Source organism: Sparus aurata, chromosome 4, assembly GCF_900880675.1.
Source record: "Sparus aurata chromosome 4, fSpaAur1.1, whole genome shotgun sequence".
Lineage (NCBI taxonomy): Eukaryota > Metazoa > Chordata > Actinopteri > Spariformes > Sparidae > Sparus > Sparus aurata.
The window spans coordinates 34,762,712-34,786,418 of NC_044190.1; the positions used below are offsets into that span (position 1 = coordinate 34,762,712).

At 44.9% G+C, this 23,707-nt stretch overlaps 1 long non-coding RNA gene across 1 annotated transcript in view; it reads left to right on the forward strand.

The window, feature by feature from the left end:
• The window catches only part of LOC115580846 (uncharacterized), a 153,000-nt gene extending 130,093 nt beyond the window's left edge, over positions 1-22,907 (forward strand). Inside the window, exons 4-5 of the long non-coding RNA XR_003983943.1 lie at positions 11,168-11,219; positions 22,637-22,907. This is a non-coding gene — a long non-coding RNA (uncharacterized LOC115580846). The remainder of the gene's footprint in view (positions 1-11,167; positions 11,220-22,636) is intronic.
• The last annotated feature ends 800 nt before the right edge of the window (positions 22,908-23,707 follow it).

Here is a 23,707-nt window from a genome sequence, read left to right on the forward strand (position 1 = left end):
ACATGGATAAGACTAATGGCAGAAATCTATGTTTAAAAAAGGACAGTTGACAGTGGTCAGAAGCAGCGCATTAAAAATTCACTCGACGATAACTTATGTGATCGTAATCTAGTTCACATTTAGAAGTGAACTTTGGCTCTCCTACAGTCCTGTAACCGTCCTCTGCGGTTTCATCTTCCGCGGGCTGAAGTTAGTAAAACCGCCTCACAAATTTTCCACATTATTTGCCTGTGGCTATCGTTGAGTTACAAGGTCCTCGCTGCTTTACTTGTTTTAACCCCTTGTATTCTTTACAATGCAGTTGAATGTGTAGCGAGTATACATAGGGTTGTGAATGGCTAAACGTGAGAATTTACTTTTAGAAACATAAGTTAATAAATACAATGCTGCAAAATATGTACAACATACTTTATAATTTAACTTTTAAGCTTTTCATTTGAGCAATATACTCTTACTTTATGTTGCTAGTCCAATGGATAAGAGAAACTGTGTGTTTGTCTTTGGTCATCAAAAAATGTAACTGAGGCAGTATTAACAAATGTGACATAAAAAAGATAGTGTGAGTCACCTATCTTTTACATTTAAGCTCAAACTATGAAAAAACTATTGAAGAAACTGCAGCAACAGACTGATGAAATATTTTCGCACAGTTCTTAAATATGTTTTGCCCCGCTGACCAAAAACTGAAATAAAACAAAACAATCTTTAAAACAGATGATCATCAAATGTTGACTTCTTGGAACTATATCTAATACTACTGGTGTTCTGGTTCTGTGAGTTGGGAAGATATATTCACATGACGTTTTATGTCACTATGATTCCATCTTGGTATATTATAGCAGGTACAGCAGTTGACTTGCTGTTGATCGGGATTACATCACCTTCGTAGTTTCACTGTGTGGCCCCTCGCTCGTACAGCTACTTGTGACTGTAATCATTGTTTTACACAAAATGTCAAACAAATACAAACCCAGCACATTAAAACTAACTCAGATAATTCCCAGGTGATCCAGCGTTTAAAGAACTGTTGTAGTAAGTAGACGCAATAACAGGAACACCTGTATATTCAGTAGCCCTGTGTTGAAAGTTACATTTTTTGAGCCTGTAATGGTATTTTTATATATATATATATATATATATATATATATATATATATATATATATATATATATATGTATATATATGTATATATATGTATATACGTTGTAATGACATGACATGATGATAGTGCACCTCTTTTGTGAGTGTGTGTGTATGTGTGTGCATGCATGTCTGATCCGTTGCCATATAACATGTCTTTTGGTCTGACTTGTTTTCTTTGGGCTGTCTTTATACCTTGGCAGTATCGCAGGCTTCCGTGTATAAAGAAAGAAAAAAAAAAAAAAAAGAGAAAACTCTCCAACAAATTTGTTTATAACGACGTCTTTTTAGATCTGCGGGCCCATGCATATTTTGTCTCGTCTGAGACGAGAGTGTTGAGATTAATCCCATGTTGTTCCTATTATTGGCCTCTCCTGAGACATTATGATGTGAATGACTGTCTAAGCGCCATCAGATCCATCAATTGGATTCAAAGAAATGTTATCCATTACTCTCCCCAACCCAGCAGATGTTGAGGTTTTTGTAAGTCGAATTCCTTTATTATGTTAATACCACTGTTTTGTCACATGCGCCATTTCCATTTGAGTGGGGTGGAGAAATCATCAGATGGATTTGGCTCCCTCAATAAGAGATGTTTGACATTCAATGAGATGAGAAACATGAAAAACACATTTCAATGGCAAGTGGCATATGACAATCACAACAAGAAGGCCCTTTGAGTGAACAGAAGATCACAAAATAATTGTGGTACCATGTTGTGTTTTTTAAGACACTGCCTTGTATAAATTCTGCATTGATTGTGTTGTTTTGAAACGTACAGGATACAAAGGACGGGGACATTTTTGTTGCAACAATGGCTTGTTTTTTTTCTTTTTTTTTTTTGGCCGGACCCATTGTTATCATTAAAGCTGGCAACAAACACGAGACCATATGGACGCTTCGCCTTGAAGAAACGAGGGTGCAAAATATGCAGTCGGTGTCCTCTGTTGCTCAACATTTGAAATTAAACGGCACAAACGTACCTGTTCCTAGACACGCGCTGTCTTGTTTGCACACCGGGGTGTGGCTGGGAAGTGTGCAAATGTGCAGTATGTGCAAAGGCAACGCGTTCTCGGCACACGTGTTTTAATGTTTTGCCTCCGTTTCCAGCCTGGAAAAAAATGAATTCTCGTTGACATCTAGCTTTCTGTAAATTTAAAAGAGGTGATCATGAACCTAATTTAGTCTGAGAGGTGGATTGCGTTTTAATGGCGGACATATGTACGCGTATAATATACGATTTTGCTCGTGTCTGTCTGAGAGGGAGTAGACTCGGGGTGCATGTGAGCTGTGCGACCGAGTGCACGTACATGTACTGTGTGTCTGGATGTCTGCATATCTGCTTGTGTGCGCGCGCGCGCGCGTGTGTGTGTGTGTGTTAGTGGTAGGCTCAGAGGCATAGCGCGGGTTTGCATGAGGGAGTGTGGTGGCAGAGCGCTCCTCTGATAGGCCAGATCCGGGGTGCACTGAAGCCTTTCGCATATATATGGAATTTTTGAATATCTAAACCATTATTTAGCATCCAAATCAGTTCTGCTTGTCTGACTGATGGACAATTTCAGTGTGACCCCGGTCTTTTTGCATGTGACCTATACTGTCGGGATTCTTGCATATTGTTTGGGTGTTCACGTTGACTCCTCTCCCGTTTTTTTTTTTTTTTCCTCTTTGATCCTCTTAGCATGCTCTTTGTGTCGGAATTCATGAAATATTCATAGCTGGACTGTGGCTTTTCCATATCTTTATGTACAATTATTGGCAGGCGTCCTGTTATGTCGAGCCATCTTAATAGTAGGTATTGGGCTCGGTTAAGTGTGACTTCAGATTTTTCTGACAGTTTAGCTGGTCTGTGTTATGAATTGATAAGGTGGGGCATTATATTTGCAGATTGTGCGGCGTGGTTGCCTTTTTAGCCTCCCCATTAATATTGATAAACACAAATAATGTGTCTCACGTGAGAGACTAAAGATCAGCGCTGGAATATGAAAAATTGACATTATTGTTTTTATCATTATTGTTATTATTATTATTGTTGTTGTTGTTATTATTCATTTCCTGGTTGTATAAAAAGAAGGATGTATGAAATGTTTAAGTAACAATCCCTGCATTCCCGCCTTGCTCCCTCTAATAATCACCTTCATCGTCACCTTAATAGAGTCCTGATTTGAGGTGCGCTGGTCGTGTCGATAATGCTAACAGGGTTAATGGTGTGTTCCTCTCCATCATGACCAGTGCTATTGGCAGCTGGAGTAATTGGACAGAGGATGTCATTATCGTGCCTCCGCGTGCAGCCGAGGATTTGCAGGACCACGGGGGGCCCGCGGTGTGGCCCTCGCCCAAACACACCGATGTCCTCGGGAGTTTCGCATGTAAATACTGTCTATTCTCCCAGCATTTAATAAAAATGTTTCTGGAGGTTTATTAATGTGCAAATGGGTGAAAGCGCTGCTCCCCCCGCGCCGCCACAACGTGTGCACAGAGGCACAGAGCTGTTTAAGGAGAAGAGATTCACAAATCAGCCGGTGTGGAGCTAAGCCTGTGGCTCTCTCCACTAGGGAACCACTAAGAGTATTTAATTCCTCCCCCCCCACCCCCCCCACCCCCCACATACACACACACACACACACACACACACACACACACACACACACACACACACTCTCTCTGTATGTTTGGATGAGACCTGTGTGTGTGCGTCTGCATGCGTGTGCATGAGAGTCCATTACCTGCCCAAGAGTCTCCATGTTTACTCATTTGTACCATTCTCCAATAAGTTCTCCCAGTGCCTCTGCTAGGCAGCGGCTGCGCGAAGTGAAATTGGGCCGAAAGATGTGAGAGACATCCAGATACCGGTATCGTGCATAGAGTTCCCGCACTCACAGGGGCATACAAATGGGCAAATCTAAGGATAAAGGCTCCCAGAATCCAGCTATAGTCATATGAATGCAAATAGGATTAAAGTGCCAGCTTTAGAGGCTGATATACAATTCACAGCTCTTATAGGAGTCTGGCTTCAGCGAGACCCCGTACACCATCCCCTGCTCCAAGAAAATGAGGATGTTTATGAAGATGGCTTTCTTGCCCCCCCCCCCCCCCCCCTTCTTCCTCCCCACCCCACACTCTTGAAATGAGGCTGACTGTGATTAGCAGCTCGGAAGGACCCTCTCATTAGCATTCACCATCTCATCTCTCAGGTGTTTTTCAGTCAATATTAGTTTGATCTTTGTCTGGGGGATAAATGATTGGCTTGATGTAGCGTGCATTTGTTTTTACAAACCCAACAGAGTGAACTACAAAGGGCTTTTCATTCAGGTTTAGACAGCACTCGAAAGGCTTTTTTTTTCTCTCTCCCCCCCTTTTTTTTTTTTTTTTTTTTTTTTTTACTTGGCTGATTTAACAAGCGTTTAAACTGACTGATCTCCCCCCCAAAAAAAAGAAAAATGTGTTTCATGCTGCGGCTGGCTCTTTTCTGTTTCATAAAATAGTTAGTGAGTGCAGTCGGGGCCTCTGTGTCCATAACCCCTCAATGACTGTTGATCGCAGTAAATATTACTTGACGTTTGGCTGCCGTTTTTCTTGTCGGGGGAGAGAATAACAAGGGCCATTCTGCTTCATATATTTTCACTCATTAGGTTCACTTTTTAGAAACTAAGTCTCGTCTTCCTCTCTCTCTCTGTCTTGCTTTCCGTCTCTCTCGCACTCCCCCCCCCCCCCCTCTCTGCGCTCTTAGTGGGGCTCTGTCAAAACCTAGGCCTGCTTTATCTCCATCCATGAAGTTAAGAAAGCTGGCAAAGCTGTAAATTTGGACGCCCTTCGTTAGAGGAGCTCCCCCGGCTGTAATTCATCTCAATCCTCAGCGGTCTTTAGTTCCCTTTCAGAGGCTGTAAAGTACTGCCTAACACTCGCTGGGAGCACGGGGGCGGGGGAGACGGGGGGGGTACAGAGGGCTCAGGGGTTACCAGAGAAGGGCTCGTGTTTGAGGGGACAGTCCGGGGTCTGTGACACATCGGGGTCAGGTGACAGACCCGGAGATGATATATGGATGCTCGTGTGACACAGCGCTAACAAGACAGGCTTTTACAATGGGTCTCTTTTTTTTTTTTTTTTTTCCCTCCCTTTCTCCCCGTTTCTCCTTCATTTCTCCCCTCACATTCCCGGTCTCGCTTTTCTCCGACTCGCCTTCAGTTTCAGTCATCACTTGTGAGGATGTTGGATCCTCACAAAACCTTTAGCTGTGACAGGTTTCAAAACAGTGAGCGGAGGAAGAAAAAAAAAGAAAAAAAAAAAGGTTTCTCTTACATGGTTACATTGTTGTGGAGTCAGACTGGTTGGGAAGTCTCTTTGAGATTTAAGTGAACCGCAAAAAATAATTAAAAAAAAGGTCTAAAATTGGAATTTAAAAGCATCAATTCCGAGCGTTATAATTGTAAAGTCAACGATACAGTGACCAAATGTTGAATTAATTAGTTTTTGCAAGTGATGAACTGTGGTTGGAAGTGTTTTAAACCTTATAATCACACACTACTTATCATTTTTATAAGAAAACAGTGCCACTTTGTGCTCACTGTTCACGTAAAAATTGCTCGTAAAAAAATCATGGATTATGTCTCATGGAAAGCCGCCAGGAGGATGTGACGGGGTGACAAGGGGTTAAAGCACTAGTCGTATAGTATTATTATATGAAATCCTGGATCGGCTATCACATAAATCACAGAATAAATCTCTGCAAACAAACCCACCAGTTTTAAATTCCACAGCCCTTACACATGATACGATAACACAGAGCCCCTCCTCTTGGTCCTGCGCGTAAAGGTCAAGCAGTCAACGCACGCAGGTGGCTGCAATATGTTTTGAAACAGTAGCTATAGGCTAATTTACTTTATGAGGAGATGATCAAGCGTGTGCGTGTGTAAGATCGCAGTGTGAACTTTGTGTAACTATGTTCTCTATTTTTGTAGTCCAGTAAAACCCGTATTGGCTTGATGGCGCTGGCCCGGGCTTTATTTAGGGCCGCTCCTCTGGAGAAGGAATAGAGCGAGCCGAGTCCATGAGGGGGCAGTTCATAAGAGGATTCATCTGATGAGGAGTCAGGGAAACAGGTGGGGGTAAGAGTGTGTGTTTCCAGGCGTGGAGGGGAGGGTTTAGAAATAGCACCCGGAGCCCGGGTCCTTACGCACGAGCTAACCGGCCACCGCCAGTCGGCCACGCAGCCAACAAGGCAGGAAGAGCGGCCTGTGCTCGCCTTCCTCCGCTCACATTCCAGATCAGATCTGATTGCAAGACAAACATGGCATCTCTCCCCAGATGGTAAGCGTTTTCTGAAATAGAAAAGGCTCCGAATGTCTAATGAGTTGACTACGACATTACGGGAAACGGTCAGCTGGTCACAGCTCAATTAAGTTCCCGGTCTGCACACTTTACAGTACACACAGGTGCCATTGTTCTTTATTTACATCTTGCGTAGTTGTATCTCAGACACTTACATGTATAGATTCATCACTGGCGACTGCCAGAAACAGTCAGAGACTCTATTGTTCAATGCCCACGTCGGTTATGCACGATGGCTTCGTGCTTTTATTGTTGCGGCAACATCTGGGTCCACAGTTGTGAGGTTAAAAGAGAGGGTTGCTGCTTTAGGTCAGACCCTAAAAATAGGACGGTCTTCAGAAGCCGTGCCACAGGCAGCCAGGAAATGCTTTGATTTCTCTTCCCTCCTTTTTTGATTTTATAAGAATATTCAATAAAGCCTCTGGATCTGGCAAACAGGTGGCAGGGCTTAGGTTCCCTCACAGCGCTTAAGCAAACTTCCCCTACATATTTTAGCATCACAAAGCCCTGTAACACATGCAAAATAATGCTCCTCTGTTACTAACTGTAGGGTGAAAGACTCTGCATTAAATGTTTGCCCGGATGAAGAGTGGCCAAAATAAGGCCGCTGTTGAATATTGTGAAAAAGAGAAAAGCGATATCAGCTCTGTTTACTCATTTGAAAGTATTATCCGAGTACAGCTGCGGTAATGAAATAGTCTAGAATAAATAAATCAGGGTTTCTGCACTCCAAGTGTGTGTTTTAATGTGTGTGTTTGTGAGTGTGTGACGCACATTGTGGCTCGCCTCAGTAACCTGAAGCCAGGCTTAAGGGCCCACCTGTCTCTAGTTGTGGACAGACGAGGCCTGGCTGCCAGGCGCTCCATTCATCTCTATTGCTAATGCTAATACTAATGCTAACATTAGTGCTAACATTAGCTACTGTTCTGGTTTCACTCTGTCAGCCTCATGCCATTCCCCCTGGCCTGAGCCAAATGGGAGACTGATAGCCTACTTATGCTGATGGCCTTGCTCTACATTCATTATATTAGTGCCTGGGAATAAATAAAATTAAAGATATGTGTGTATATTAAGTGATGAATGTTTTTATAGTTCTTAAGGTTGTTACGTTATACTTAATGAATGGCAACTGGGAAATTCATTTCTGCATGTGACCCATCCGAGCTATGTCGGAGCAGGGGGCAGCCCAGGTGACGAGCTTCTGTCACGAGTCTAGTGCTAAAGGGCGGTAACATGGAGATATTTAGATTGACCCCAGTGGTGTTCAGACCTTGGAGCTATTTTGTTTTTTGTTTTTTTTCATGTGACATGTGTTAACCCCAGTGCTTACCCTAACCCTGTATGAGTATACATACACTTGCAAACCTTTTTTGGCCACTTGAGGATGGCAGAAAATTCTGAACACAACATCGACACATCTTCACCTATAACATGATATACATGATATAGAAAACTAGGGTTACGGATCAACATTATGATTGATTTGAAGTCATGTTTCAGGTGAATGTAAGTCCAAAATTCACTCTCTTTTAGCTCCATTTTTGGTCTCCTCCTGTGGGAAATGTTAGCGGTATTCAGCTGCTAGTCACTAACTGTGTAGCAATAATGTGCAGTCGACTCTTTAGCACCTTTCCCACTGAAAACAGCTTGCTACTGGTAAACAATGAGCTAAAACTCAGGTAAGTTTCATGTGATAATTCTCTGTGAGTAACCAAACGCGCCAGATGGAAAGGCCCAGCTATAAACTATTTGCAAAACAGGCAGGCAGTCAAAAAACACTTGGCAGGTGACTGGACGACTGTCAGCATCTATCACATGCTAACTTTAACCAGACAGACCAACAGTTAGGACAGCACGACCACCAAATGAGGCCTGCCTACCGAAGTCGGTCAGGAGAAAAGCAAGAACATCTCTCCGATGTGAAAATGCAATGAAACATAATTAATAGTGGAGCTACGATAAGATAAGGCTAAATGCAGGTGTGACCTTTTTATGAAAAAAAACAACAAAAAAACTCAACTCTTAGCTCAACTGGGGTTATAAACTTAAGGATCTTATCTATGTACATGGAAATTTGCCAAATTAAGTGTTCAGCGCAGCAACATATGCTTTAATTTGCCTGGAAAATGGGCTGCGTAGTGAGGTCCACAGTTATGTCTAAGAGAGTTACTTTAGCTTGTTCTGTTTTTTTCCCTGTGTAATTACAGCGTGTTTTCTTTTGGCAACATGCATCTTGGAATTAGCAAATGAATGTTTTAACCCTGTTGAACTTCCACAGTGTTTTCAGCGCGCTCCCCTCCCCGCTACATCGCATGGCTTTTGGAAATGAACACAGCCGCTAATGACCTTTAGCATCACTGGCAGGTTTTAAGTGTGATCAGTGAGTATATGTTTAAACGTGTTGTCCTGCGCCTCAGGAGATTACAGTAACGATACCAATTAGCCCAATCTCATTAGCCGGCGAAACTCCACTGAGTCACGCAAATTAAGGACCTTCTCTAATCTGACAGTCCTAGAAATGGTCCCGTGCCCTCCGTGTGTGTGTGTGTGTGTGTGTGTGAATGTGAGACTGTGAGACAAATAGTGTGGTCTTTCATTTTGTTAACTGTGGGTTTATGTGTGACCTATTAACTCCGAATGTGTGTGTGTGTGTGTGGGGGGGGGGAGGTTTGTGTGCATGCAAGTGTGTAAAGCTATAAGCTTAATTACCAGTCAAGGATCAGACACAGCTTCTATATGTACACCCTGCCTGCCTGCACACACACACACACACACACACACACACACACACACACACACACACAAACAGAGCTGCATCTAACTTTCATGTGTTTGTTTGGACATTTTCACCGCCTAGTGATTAATTTATGAATTCTTGAAAGATGGTGGGTGCGCTCAATCTCAGGTTTAGAGTCTCCCCCCCCCCACACACACTCATACGCACACACACACACACACACACACACACACACACACACACACAGTTTCTCACTCTACATGTCTCTGTCAGTCTGAAGCATTTTGAGGTTTCGAATAGATTTGGTCCGACAGTTCTTGAGGGAAGAAACATATTTTCAACGCCACAATACTTAGACTAGATATTCTGTTAGACTGATTCAAATATATTCTCTCTTTTTTTTTTCTCCTATCATGTTTGTCTTTAAAAACTTAATACCGCGTATTTGAATTAACAATAAACTCTCTCTTTTCGCTCTCCTGCTCTGCCTCTGCAGGCCCACATCTGATTAGTGTCTATTAAAGATCAGAGGGGTGAGGAGGAAGTGCCCTGCTGATCTGGGTGCTGAGTGCTGTGTTATCTTTGGATGAGTTCTGCCGCCCCGCTGGCACACCACGGTACCTTATTACTGTGTTACTGAGTATATTAGAGCACCCTTGGAACAGGTTGGTTTTAAACTGAAGCAACACGGGTTATCTGCTCTAAGAAAAGGGGGGAAAGCGTTTACTTCAAAAAGTGGGAAATTAATTTGGGAATACATGTGGTATTCCCGCAGCGTAATGCAACGCGATTATTTTCGCGCCGTGGTGTCAAAAAGTAAATTAAATGTTATAATAATAATGATAATAATAATAAAAAAAAGGTTCTGCTGCACTGGAATGTGTTTGTGTATGGTGCTTTTAAAGTCCACAATCCTAGCTTTAAACAGATGAAGTATTTAATGATCGGTTCTCACAGCGCACTCACGCCAAAGCCCTCATAAGCGGCGGTAGGAATAAAAGGTGTTTTATTTTAACCCTAACGATGGCCCAAACCTAACCTTAACCATCTCTAAACCTATAAGCAAACTTAACGCTTTTATTTGTCGAGAGTGGATAAATCTTTTGTTTTTCCACCACTGTTGCAGAGGGTTAAAAGCTTGAAGTCATCTGATATCAAATATGTAATAAATCCGACACAATCATGTCCTGAATATATGAAGAGCGGCAAGATTTCTTTAACTGTGCACCTTGTCTGACTGACTACAGCTAAATGTGTCTATCGAGTATACAGCACAGCTCAGTTTAAATTAAATTATGATAATGTGTTAAGATCAATGCTCTTTTCATCTCATGGTGTTTGTTTGATTTTCTGTCATTCGCCCTTCCTTTTTGTGTGTGTTTTCTGCTTCACTGTCACTGACACGGCATTACGTTACAATGCTGCCGCGGAAACCGTTATAGTTTACCCTTTAAGAAAAGCTTACGCCACTCCAGTAATACCCGCTAATGCCATTTAACCCTGTGTTTCCCCTTCTCTCATGCTTGGTCTCATTAGGTCAGGATTAACAGGGGATTACTGTAGCCACGGGCTACTTGCTCTTTAACACTAATATCTCGAAGAGATGCTCCATAATTTCATTTTGAACGCCTCAAATGACTTGAAACAGGCGGGGGTATCTGGGCCTTGGCAGCTAATCAAAGAAAATAACTCGGGGATGGCTTTGATAGGGGAGCACTTTCCACTCGCGCCTTTCCTAGAAGCCGCGTTTATTTATCGTCCTCAGAGGCAGGAAATTAAAGCTGGCGTGTTTAGTGTAATTGGTCATTTTGTGTTATTCACATATCGTCGGGGCCTCGGCAGATTAACACTACCTGTTATTGCGGAAAATAATTTCTTTGAGCCGGATGACTCGAGGGATGAATTATTCTGCCTGTCTCTACATTCGTTCTCATTTTCCCGTTTCTTTTGTTGCTTTATTTGCAGCGCGGTTTTCCGGGCCAGAGGTGGAGGATGAGTGAACGCCGGCGCTCGCAAGGTGTGTGTGTGTGAAAGAGTGTGTGTGTGTGCCTCATTGTGTATATGAGAGAGAGAAAGAGACACATCAAACTGAATTGAGGAACACACGGGCCACATGCTTCAAGGGCCCGTGACAATCATGACATCAAATCCGAGAATTTCTACTATTCTCACACACACACACACACACACACACACACACGCATGGACGCACACATCCACGTAGGGTCTGTCACACAAGCTCAGTATCCTGTTCTCAGGAAACCTTTTGTAGGTGTCGCGGGTCTAGTCGCTGCAGCAGCTGTTGCTGTTTGTGCTGTTGTTGTTGGGCGAGATCTGTATCCGGAAAGAACTGAGCAACCTCCACAAAATGCCTGTGATTGATCACTGTATTCTGCCATCGCACTCTGTCAACCTCACCCCGCTCGGCGAAAAAAATCAAAACACTTTGCTCTCCAAAACTCCCAAATATGGAGAACAGTGTCGGGAAGTAAATTGGCATCTTTTTGGGTTTGTTTGTGCGCCTTGTAACTCTACCTAACAGCCACCAGGCCACAAGACAACAGAGGAGTGATTTCAGTTACACATCTGAAGTCAAGCAGCGATATAACACCGCCTGCCAAAATGACACTCAAGTGAGCTGTAATGACTACATTGTTTTTACTGCCTCTCTCCTCCACCCTTCTTCTAAAGCAGCAGGCAAACGCGCCATGGTAAGCTAGCGGCACACCGAAGTCTGTGTGCTCTGAGAACTTAAGGAGTTTTGAAAGTTAAAAGAGGGCTTTTCTTCTCCCTGATCCTGTTGTGATGTTTCCCCGGCTGTCTTTTGTGTTGGAGTGCACCAGACGATGCTATTATGTTCGAGGTAAAGTAATATGACTGTGACAGGCTTCAGTATCCATTTGAAAAGCGCGTTTGGAAGACAGCCTCGTGTAGTGCAACGCCTCCCTTTAAGAAATGCACTTTTCCCTCATGCACACTTTCAAGAATCTTGTTAAACACAAAAGGAGCAGCACCTGCTTCTGTGGGACGAAGTCGGGGGGGGGGGGGGGGGGGGGGGGGGGGGAGAAAAAAAGAGAAAAAGGGAGAAAATAACTTTCAGAAAATATATTATGAATGCGCTTGCCAGGTATATGAATGTCGAGTTGAATTTGGTGCAAAGCCTGAAACAGTGCAGTTAAAGAGCTTAAAGGCTGACCTTGAAAAGTCTGCCGTCAGAATCGCGTTAGTAGACCCGCTTCTCGCCTGTCAAGGTGCGGTAGAATCACGACATTGTTTATTCACTTTGATTTGTCAGGGATGCATGCAAGAGTATTGACAAAAGATCCTCTCCTCGCTGCACCTCCCGCCTGTGCATCCCCTTCTGCGTTTCCCCCCGTCTCGCCTTCGCTGTGCTCGGTGCCATGTGCGCCACGGTCGTGCCCGTGCACCGGGCCCTTTATTGATGTCCCCCCCGCCCCCCCCTCCTAATTATGTACCTCTGCTAGTGGCACTTAGGGAAACATTGATGAAATGTTTTATTTTAAGGGTCAGCGCCGCCCATTAGAATTAGCGCCGACACAGGCTGAGGCGTTTGTCATGCGTGTCACACACCGCTCTCTCTTCCAGCCCCTCTGCCTCTCTCCCTCCCCCCCCCCACCCACCCCCATGTGCACTCCATCTGGGGGGGGGGGAGGGAGGGGTGGCTTGGCGGCGGTGGTGAAGGGGTTGATGGGGGGTGCTGTCCATACGGGGGCTGTGGTCCTCTCAGTGTGGCACATCAAACTCTATAAAGGGAATCATTTATGTGCCACTCCCTATTACTGAACAGCATGGAGACAGCTAATGAGGGCCAAGGCAAAAGGAATATATCCACCACTTTGCTGTTAGACAGACACTGGCAGGGAAAGAAAAACCAGGGAGTCTTCAGGGAATCATTGTTTTCAGGAAAAAAAAAAAAAAAGGGAAGAACAAAAGGAGTGTGTGTGTGTGTGTGTGTGTGTGTGTGTGTGCGCGCGCATGTGTGTGTTTTTTTTCTCACACCCGCTTCATCTATCGGCTTATTTATTTATTTCTTCACCCGCTAGCGTTGTACTTAAGCTATGGTAACAGCTTGAGGTGAAGATTCTGCAAAACACACATCGTTTTGCGTGTGTGCCTTTTTTTTTCTTCTCCTTCTTCTTCTTCTTCTTCTTCTTCTTCTTCTTCCCCCCTTTTATTTCTTCTCTCCTCCCACTGGTGAATTTGTGATTTTTTATGGCGACGATGGGAGTAAATACGTTTGGCGTTCGACCTGTAAATAAAAAAAAACGTGCAGCCGCGGATGTGTGTGTGGGAGGGACGGACACTCCCGGGTAGAACCACGCGTGTTTGCGGCGCATGTGTACACGCGCACGTGTACGTGGGTTCACCCGCACACACACGCGCACAAAAGGGGTCTAGTGGTGCTGATAAAAAGGTAGCTGTGACATTTCCAATTTGCCATGCACCAGCCCACTCCATTTTCTTCCCTGCTGCCTCTTACATGGTAGAGTAAGCCTCTAGGATTGACAATAATTACAGCCTGCATAAAATGAAGAGGGTAATATGAACACAGCTTTGCCATAATTGCCTTTTCATTATTTGCTAACAGTGAGCTATTCAGTCATAAGAAAGAGATTGCATAGTAATTGGCTGACAATGGGAGGCTGAGGCTCTGTTCAGAGGCTGTGGTAATTTTTGTGTTGCTGTGAAGGTTTTTTGAGGGGCTTTTTTTATTTAAAATCTGAAGCATTAAACTGTAATTTAAAACTACAATTTCCAGCATGAATGAAAATCTGGGTATTAACATGAGCTCCTATTTAGAGTGGAACATCCTATTAGCAGTATTAGCACTATTTGGTAACTTTCCATATGGGCCGCCTCTCAGCCCAAATGGGATTTGAGACAGCTTTGTTTCTCCCTCAGTCAGTCTCACACACATCAACAACACAAGGTTGTTTACGCTGCTGGAAATTTCCTGTGTAACGGCTGCATAGGCGAGTGTGTTTGTGGTAATTGAGGGTTGGGGAAAAAAAAAGAAAAAAGTTTGACAGTCTGTGGCGCGCTCAAACGAGACTGCTCACTACACATCATCACCAGCGCGCACACGACTCGCACATCAAAATAGAGCTCGGTTCGTGTTTTTCATCGAGGAAGAATATAACGGCGGTTTGTTAATATGAGAGGCACATACATCTGCGCTCAGGCAACGCGAGGACATTTATGCCAGACATCTGATGATGTTTATTTCCGAGGCGATCCACCTCGCGTGTTACATCACGAGGGGGGGGGGGGTTTGCTGCGTTGCAACGGGAGTCCTAATGTTAATTTGGCTAAACAAGATTTTGAGGTTATGCCCGGGCCCTCTGGAGACGCTGCCGCAATACGATGTCAAGTACGACGAAACGAGACAAGCAGAGTATGTTGAGCACATCTGGAGGGACGCAGGACAACGCACCAGCGGCCCGTTATAAACATCGAGGCCCCTCTCACACATCGGGAAGAATTCAGGTCATCTCACGGTGCTCTCGTCCTGCTCCGACAACCGCGTTCTGGCATTTTACGCTCACCTCGAACGCTCTGCAGCGAGTTTCAGTCATTATTATTATTTTTTTTTTCTATAACTCACCTACCAAACACGCCGGGGTTAATCTTGAGATGTATTCGTTTGCCAATTACCTGCTAGAAATGTCACGAGTAACATCATTCTGTTGAGGAGGGAAACTAATTACTTTGTCTGCTTACAAAAAAACATTGAGCTGCGGCGTGCGCACGCCGATCCAAGCTGTTTTTTGTCAGACATTATTTGAAAACATCGTTGATTGTCGACGTGATAAAACTTAATATAAAAGTGACGCAGTAATTCAAATATATATATATATATATATATTTTTAACCAGATTCTCAAACTTTGCACAGTCCAGCTACATATCGTGTGTTACTAATTAACCTTTCCCTGTCCGCGCGGGACGGACGCGCATGTCGGCAGCCTTTAAGCACATTGTTGCTAAACAAACGGGAGGGAAATTCGCAGAAAAACGATGCTGCCGTACAGAGATAGAGGGAAGAGACCCGGTCTGTTTGGTTTTGGATCTGAAAGACTGAAATTCCTGTGAAACGGCCGTTTGTGGCCGAGCCAGGTCGAGCCGGCCCACTCTTTATTTGGAACAAGCCCGGCTGGCACGAGACGACTCGACAGTCCTCTCCCTCTCCTCTTTACAGACGCCTCTTCTCACTCAGACCGTATCCTCCGCTGTAGCTAACAAACCCCTCCAGCCAATCAATATTTATCTTATATAGTGTGCCGCTCCTCAGTAGCCATAATCGTTTAGCTCAAGTGCTTGCATGAGTGAGAAATAAATTACATTTACAGTGCTATCATTGAGGGCCTGATGTTTCCCAGGCATTAGCGGATATTTAGAGATGGCCAAACGTGGTAGGACATTAAAGAACAAGGCTGAAGGAGATTGATTAGATGAGCAAACAACGGGCCAAGCAGATGTAGAGAGTAAGTGGAGGTTAATATGATTGCCGAGCTGAAGAATTATCCATCCAAGTCACTTAAGCTAATATTGACTCTTAAGTTTTTATTTTAGTTAAAAATAAGTGGTGTAATTCACTCAGGGCGGGCGTCCGGCCCAGTTCAGCCCCGAGAATTGTTTTTTAAACGTATTTAGTTTTTCATGAAGCGATATGAGCTTGATTCCAGTGCGCCGACTTACCTCATTCGCAGACACCCGCGCTTGTTTATCGGACAAATTACAGCAAGAAATAAAAGATAGAATAAAATTCCAGATTTGAATTTGCTGTAAAAAAATTAAGGGGGGGATTCTTCAAAGACGCGGCGCGGTGTGAAAACAAGTGAAATGATCTCGTCTGGAGATTCGTTTTGTACAGATTTTAAAGGGGCGCGCGTGTCGATGTAAACGCGAATATTCTCCCACATGTGCTGAGATCCTGATGCCAATAACCTCCCGTGTCTGTCCTCTGCAGCCTGTAGTAGTCTGTGCTTGATTCCTCTCTTCCTCCCCCCCCCCCTCCTTGATCACAGCCACGGTGCAGCAGCCAGCCAGGTGCTCCGCGTGTTTGAGGTGCAAGTTGGTGTCATAATTATCTAACACAACGGGGGTTGCTGCTCTTATTAGTAATTAGCTCCCACCAAAACTGATTGGTATGGGTTCCTCCGCTCATCCCTTTTAATGTTTAAACATTTACTTTGTGCTTGAAGGATTTGTTTGTATATATCTTGTGTGTGATGAGCGCTTTTCAAGTAATTGGCTCCTAGGGGACGACACTTTCTAACAGTTAAAGAATAATTACAGCCCTATGAAATGTTAAACTGCCCCGACTGTCTTTTTTCGCAGGGGCTTAATTGCGCGCAACAAGTAAGGCAGGCTTTTCATTTTGTTCCATCACACGAACGGACTGAACTCTCATGGAAACACACAGAAATTTTGTCGAGTCGTAAATAGCTTCTCATATGGTAATTTCGTAGGACACCAAAGCAGTTTGAAAGGCGCAGCTCTCATTGAAGGCGATGCCGGTAGCTTGTTTTTTTGTTTTTTTTTCCCTCTTCTTCTTCATGTTGTGGAAAGGGGAAGCGAGGGGCTCGATGTCTGTGTTTTTATGCTCTAATGGACTTTCGCATATATTCATTATGAGGGAATCCTTAAAGAGGGGGAGACAGCGCAAAATACCTGAAATAACCGGGCTCCTGCTGCCCGTGGATGCACGGCTGAAAGGGTTTGTTCATATCTGTCGGTTGTTGATACTTGGGAAATATACATTTACACTAAACCATATGAATATTTCGTGGAAAAGATGCTGATACTTCATGACCCTGGTTGTTTAAAAGTGTCCATTTAACCTGATTTATACACATGTGCACGTCTGATAAACACGTCGTGTCCTGGGGTTTGTTTGCGTATGTTTCAGAATTATTTCTCAAAATTCGGTTTCAGTACAACATGTGATATAACTGCTAAATGTGTTTGTTTGTTAACACATTTTCCTACAGAATGAAGACAATAGTCGGAGGGGGGGGGGGGGAAGGGTCATTTGGACCAAGTATATTGCTCTGGTGTTATCGTGTGGGGGGGTATTCACAATCCGAGATGAATGATGTGGTTCTTCTGAGCCCCCAGGGGTGCAATAGGTCAGCCCATAGGTGATATTTTCACACTTGCATAAAGTGGAGATTATTCAGATAAGCTGTCAGTTCACAGCAACAATGAATATGAATCGAGCCATATATTTTCATATATTGTGTGATTGTGCAGTCATTGCATTCTATATGTAAGCGCTGCCAGACCCCAGAAACCCTCTATTTCCGGCGTACGTGGGATTGCGAGCGTTGGCGTATAAGTCGTGAAATGTAATGACCGAAAGGAATTTTTCTTTCCTGACTTTAACCAGCGTGTTGTCGCCGTGTTTCAAAACTCACTTCTCCCGTACACTGCTGTCACCCCCACATGCTAATGATTTAATGTTTGGTGTGCGTTTATGTTTTCCCCGCCGTGCTGAAATAGTGTGTTTTATTGATTTTGATCCAGCGGGTTCCTGGCTAAATGCACCATTGATTTAAGAGGAGTGGATGGGCGTTGCGGTTCGCATGCCTCGCATTCCTTCCTGAAATACAGCCCCGCTCCGGTCCTCGCTGGGGGAGCCGACGCAGGTCTTACTATACGGATGAACTGGAAGGATTCTGGTTTTCTGGCGGGTTGGAGCGGGACTGACCCTCCCGCGTGGTCGTCATCGCGCCTCATCCTCCTCCTTTGGCTTTTATAGGCGCCCTGCTGTTCTCCACCGCGGCTGATGAGTGTTAGATTAGCTTTGCCTTACAGGTATCCATCATCTCTCAGCTTCTAATAACCCGGTGTGACTAAAGCCATTCCCTCTCGCTTTCCCCCAGTTGGATTGCCAGAATAACATAATGCATTCAAGTGAATTGCATCGGGCTCAGTTTGGCAGTGCTGGCATGCATTGTGCCCAGTGGGCCCTTTGTAAATAAAATGTTATTACACGCCTGGATATTTCATGCCCTTTGTGATCACAGGGGCTCACTGGTGCCATACTTCCACAAGATCACACGCAGATGTTAATCAGAGATTAACACACACTCAACACAGGACTCAATCAGCCTCTGAATTGCCATGCTTCCTAACGCACTGATTAAGAGAAGAGCCTACCATGCAGAACTCTCCTGTAGCTTTTTTTTTTTTTTTTTTTTTTTTCACCCAAGGATCTTAGGTGCTGATAATTATTTTCTTAATTAGTGGATAGGCGGATGATGCAGTGAGGTATGTGTTGTACTAATGCAGATTTGATGTTCCGGAAACATTTTATATGTTTAATTTTCTCCCCTTCTGCTATTCTTCCCCGCTTTGTGTAATTACAAAGGTGTGTGGGAGCGAGGCGGGATGAGCTGCAGTCGCTGCTCTGACTGCGACAGTCAGACTGAAACCTCTAGTTTGGTCGTCCCGGTGACTTGACTCAGAGGCACGCGGGATGGTATTACATGTTTTTGACGCCTCTCTCTGAGTGCGGCGTCGTGGCGAGCGTTTGACAGGACGTCCAGGTGTGGGCCCGCGCCGCCTTCCAGACCTCTGTTGGTCTTTGCGGTTTTGGTGCTATGACTGCGCCTCACCAAAAAGAAAGGGAGAAAAAAAACAAAAAAAAACAGACACACCAACATAGAATACTTTGTTGTTTTCAAGACAGCAGACTTTAATTTTTGCGGATGTTTCGGTTTGGATGGCCCTTTGGGGGGACGTGTGTTTACGTCAGAGGTAGACATATAGTGTTTAATGTTTAATCTAACTTAATTACATGCGTTTGCGTAACCCGGCATATATTTTTGGGGATTCCATGGTAGCTGTGATGAATTTGGGAGATAGCGCTAACAGCCTGCGCCTGCTAGATTGAGCCCTATGATCCGGAGGGGAAGAAACACAGCCCGTGGCTAAACAAATCCTCCTTTGTTTTGGGGTGTGCGGAGTGATCTCCATTGAGAGGAGGGGATGGGTAAACACTGCTAGCTCTATAGAGCTACACATTGTAAACACACAGCGCTCATTAACTATAATGAGATGTTATGAGCAACCCTTGAGCTCATTGTGTGGCTTCTACAGAAGAACCTGCCCGCTATTGTTGTTGTTGTTGTTTATGCAAAGCAAATCATGGCTTTAGGTAGGAGAGAAAAAAATAAAAATAAAAAAAATCACACAGCGTTCCTCTCACAGTTTTCACCCACTAATCATCAACGCCAAGGGAGATGGTTTAGAAACACCTTGGCCTGTGATTTTTTTCTTTTTTTTTTTCTTTTTTGTTTTTGCTCTTACCTTTCATGCCCCGTGTTTGCCCCAGCCTTTCAAGTCATATTTGCCTCTTTCTGCAGGTCTGCATGTTAAACGCGTGTTACCGCGCGCTTCCACGGCCGTACTTCGAGGCGGCCGTACTTCGTGCGGTCTTAGAAGCGCGGTGCTGTGGTGAAGAGCGTCTCCTCCTCTCTGTAAACCTGAGGTTTTTAATGAGGAGGACACCGGACCCACGCTGGGTTACCGTGACCTTTTCGGCAGGTTTCACCCACTGTGGCATTCCAGCCAGCTCTGCCCGCTTACTCACTCCCTTTATATATTAAAAAAATTAATAAAAAAAATAGACTTTACTCTGTGGATGTGCGCCTACAGTGCTGCTGTGCCGCCTACCCAGCATGCTCTCCTTCATGTGTCATTTAAGGCAGCGCCGGGGCCACCGCCATGCAGCACTGCTCCGCATTCCTAGCCTAATTACAAAAGTGCCATCGGATGCTGGCAAAGTAACGGGGAGGGTAGCAGTCTAACATGCATGGCTAGCATAGTCTCTTTGACGACAATGAGTGGCTTCACCTTGGCTGTTAATTGCCCCCGCTCGGGTCCCCGGCTCCCGGATCCTCTCCTGCCTTTTTCTTCCCTTTTTTTTCGTCTCACCCGCTGATTGGGAGCGATCTGAATTGGCTGACAGTTGGCTGAGATTTCTCAGCCACATGCAGCCTGACACCCCTAATTAGATGCTCCTATATGGCGGTTTACATTAGACAAACATTTGCGCAGGCCATGGGAGATGCCAGCTTTTGTTTGGAGACTTACTCGCGCTCACACACACACATAGACGCGCGGTCTCGCTGGAGAGATGGGCGAGTTTGCTCATTTGTGCTTGTTTCCAGACTTTTGTGTGTGTTGTGTGTCTGTCTGAACCATAGCATGGATTTGGATAACTGTGCAGATAATGAATTTTAAATCCTGTCCCAGAGATGGCACATTGGGAAGAAGCCCCTTAAAGTTAATTTGCTTCCTGAAGAATCATTAACATATTCCTAGTTATTGGCATAAGGGCTGTTGAGAGGCTTCACCGGTTGTTTTTTGTTTCGTGCCTACAGCTTGCCAGCAGCAGAGTATGGATTCACAGCCACTGTCTGCCCTTTTCTCTCCCGCCGTGGAGATGCTACGCCTGATAAGCGTCCTGCGACGATATGCTTAACACCGACGCAGACATATTTCCATCAGGCCTGCCTTTTTAATTTTCAGAATAAAGGCCACCCCTTCACACCCCTTCCGCTTATCGGCCCCCGCGATCGCTGGCCCTTTCACAGCCAACAAACCAGGTTTCGAATGGCCTGTTCAGTCCGTGACAAGATGTAGCTCATTTCCCTCACAGACCCATAGCAAGGTCACCAATCTTTTAGATTCATTCTGTGGGAGGAAGAAAGAGAGGAGGGGAAGGGGAGGGAGCCATAGAACAAGGCCTTGTCCTCTGCCTGGAGGTCATTCCAAAAGCCAGTCATCATATTCAGCTGGATAAGGGAATTGGAGAGATAAGTGTGCGTGTGTGTGTGTGTGTGTGTCTGCCTGTCTGTCTGTCCGTCTGTCTGTCTGTGTGTGTCTGCATGTCTCTGGGTTCGTATAAATGCTGTATAGTAAATACACAAATGTCTGTGTGTGTTTTTGTTGTTTTTTGTTATATGTACGACTTGAGTCCACAATTATGTGCACGTCTATAAGTGTTGCAGTGTGTGTGTGTGTGTGTGTGTGCATGTGTGTGTGTGCTGTAGACCTGATGGAGAGGTACTGCATCATTACCATATCCCCACCGTTGGCTATTCTGGGGGATTTTCTATAATAAGAGGGCCTTTGTACTTTTGCCTGTCCTCTTGTGTGGCTGCTGGGCTTGTCAGCCTGATAGTTTAATCAGCCAACCTGTCATAACCAGTGCGGGAGTGGGACTTTGCCCTGTAAATGCAGATTTATATCTAAGTTACATCATTGAATTACATTTTCTGTCTAAATAGCAGAGAAGCTGGTTGAGGGATGTAATAAAGCTAATCTACATACAGCCCTGGGTGGATAATCACATCTAATAAGTGGGACTCACGCCCCTATTAGCAGGGAAACGATGGGGGGAGGACGGAGGACAATTCAAGGAGTCAGCTGTGCTTGCTAATTATCCCTTTGCAGTCCTGATGCCTCGCGCGTGTTTGTGTGAGTGCTGTTGTGACGTGTGAGTGTGCGGATTTGGATTCCTGTGCTCGTGCAGCAGGTCCGCTCGCTCGGCAAGACGCCCGGTGCATTTGTCGGGCCGCTGCGGATCAACGACTGCGTGTTCACTGCAAGATATCAGAAGTGATAGCTTTCCGTATAGAAGATCCACTCGCATCAAAGTAAAGTTGTTGTTTTTTCTCTCCTTAAATATTCCTACAAACCATGACACGCGTGATAAAAGCATTTGAGGAATGTTTCAACCGGAGCTCAAGTGCTAAGGATGGAAGTTTTGTAGAGATCCTGCACCTCAGCGAACTGCGCAGTTGTCATGCACGCTGCCCCGTGCTCGGCAAAACTACATTTGCTTTCTCGCGTAAAGCCGTTCACACAATCTCGGCCTCCTTTCCTTTTTTTGCTCCGCGCTCTGACAGGAGGGCAGAGAAAGGAGGGAGGAGGAGAGGAGGGGAAGCATTTCAGTTTGAGGCTGCAGGGTTTGTGTCCAAACCCTCCGTGGTTTGGCTAAATTATAAGTGTACATGCCTAATAACTAGTCTATCCGGGGCCTGCCAGGGGCTGCATCCCAAAAATAAGCCCTGACACATTAAGAAAAATGCCATCTGCTTTGAATGATGGCAATGCCTGGTTTCAGCGTCTTCTCCTTGTGTGGGTGGAGGCCCCGAGGTGACAACCTCAACACCTCACCTCCTTAATCTGCCTGTTCCTCTGACCCCCGGCGCTACCCAGCGCCAGGGCCCTCTGGGCACCATTATCCAAAACCAAGGCCCTGTGTCAGACTGGACCCTGTAGCCATGTGTCCTCCCGCCTCACATCAAAGGAATGATTAGCGACAAATATGCAGGGCAGGATTTGCGGCAGATATAGCGAGTCACAGCGAATCATCACATGTTTTTTTGTTTTTCAGAGGGAGGGAGAAAATATCCCAGGTTCTGAGCGGAGAGGCGGTCAGGCTCCTCTCTGCTCCCCTAGATGGAGCTGCTGAGAGTAGACCAAGATGTGCATCCCTCTGCTGATCCCCCTCCTCTGCCTCCACTCTCCTCCTCCTCCTGCTCCTCTGACAGCAGCTCGCTCACATCATAACACACACAGCGATCAATGTATTGGCGCAGACGATACCTTCTTCTCTTTGCGTGAGTCGCAAAATTGCTTCACCGCCGCGGCGGCAAAGGGAGACAGCAGTGAATTGCACACAATTAAAGCACTTTTTATTTTTATTTTTTGGGGGGAATAAAGTAATTTGAACTCGTATAAATAGAACCTTAATCACATGCAACCTTTTCTGTGAAGCGATTAGATGCTTTATCAGCTTGACATTTGATTTACATACGATATTGCGGCAGGTTCACTTTGAGTCCTGCTCACATCATTTTACATTAATGAAAATATAATATGAAATTAATGAAGCATTAGCCATTTATGATTTTTTTTTTTTTGTCCCCACCTTACATATTAATACCACACCGCATGTAAAAGTTGACTTCGTAATTGCCGGACAAGTATTTCAAACGTGATCTTCAGCTAGTGGAAGAAATGGAGCTTTTTTTTTTTTTTAATCAGTGCTGCATTCTAGTCCTCATCCATTATTGAGGGCTGTGTTGAAATGCAGATATTTTCCACCTACAGTGAAACGCCATTCTTTCATCATTTGGGGAGACAGAGAGAGAGAGAAAGAGAGCAGGGAATGGAAAACAACAGGTTATGACACCTAACACAGCCCTGTGCAGAGCCTTAGTTTAAAATGACATGTTTGGGTGAAATCCACAAAGACATTATCATCATCTCCCCTAACTGTGCAATCTCGGGGCTCCTGTGTGCACCGCTGTGTGCCACTGGCTGCTGTTAGCCAAGCGGTTAAATGGACGTTGTTTTACCCTGATTGAACTGTCTGTGCAGCGCGGAGCAGTAAGGCCGCGCGGGCCCCACAGCCTATTTAGAGAGGAGGCTGAGCCTGTCTCGCTGTCGCTGCACGCCAAAG